This window comes from Triticum aestivum, chromosome 5A, assembly GCF_018294505.1.
Source record: "Triticum aestivum cultivar Chinese Spring chromosome 5A, IWGSC CS RefSeq v2.1, whole genome shotgun sequence".
In the NCBI taxonomy this organism is placed as follows: domain Eukaryota; kingdom Viridiplantae; phylum Streptophyta; class Magnoliopsida; order Poales; family Poaceae; genus Triticum; species Triticum aestivum.
The window spans coordinates 222,269,367-222,270,340 of NC_057806.1; positions in this window are offsets into that span (position 1 = coordinate 222,269,367).

Sequence of the window (974 nt, forward strand, 5' to 3'; positions counted from 1 at the left end):
TAGAGACATAATCGCATTGAAGGCATATGTCGCAAGTTAGGCAAACTTCACAACATCCCATGTAATATAACTAATAAAGGGGAGATAACATAGTTGGCTTACACTGGCCACGTTAATCAAGTACATAAATAACATTACATCAACCAAACACTCATGGCCCGACTACGGCGCCAAAATAAAAGATAACCCAACAAGCAACACGGTCCCAATCACCCCCAACTGGGCACCACTACTGATCATCGGGAAAGGAAACATAGTAACGTTGAGAGTCCTCGTCGAACTCCCACTTGAGCTCATACGCGTCTCCTGGAGTGGAATCATCAGGCCCTGCATCTGGTGTAATAGTAATCTATGAGCCACAGGGACTCAGCAATCTCGCACCCTCGCGATCAAGACTATTTAAGCTTATAGGTAAGGCAAGGTAAATATGTGGAGCTGCAGCAAGCGACTAGCAAATATGGTGGCGAACTTATTCGCAAAAGAGAGCGAGAAGAGGAGGCAAAGCACGAGCGAGAAACTAGAGAGCAACCTGCGCAAACATTACTCCAACACCGTGTCCACTTCCCGGACTTCGCCGGGAAGAGGCCATCACGGTAACACACTCAGTTGATTCATTTTAATTCATTAAGGTTCAAGTTATCTACAACCAGACATTAACAAATCCCATATGATCATAACCGCGGGCACGACTTTCGAAAGTTCAATCCCTGCAGGGGAATCCCAACTTAGCCCATGACAAGCTCTCACGGTCAACGAAGGAATAGACCTCCTCCCAAGACGTTTCGATCAGACTCGGTATCTCGGTTCTTCAAGACACTTCGACAGGTTAAAACAAGACCAGCAACACCGCCCGAATGTGCCGACAAATCCCGATAGGAGCTGCACATATCTCTTTCTCAGGGCACACTCAGATTGTCTAAACTTCCGGTAGGCCAGCCCAGAGTTGCCCCTGGTAGCCACCGGCGGCTGACAGT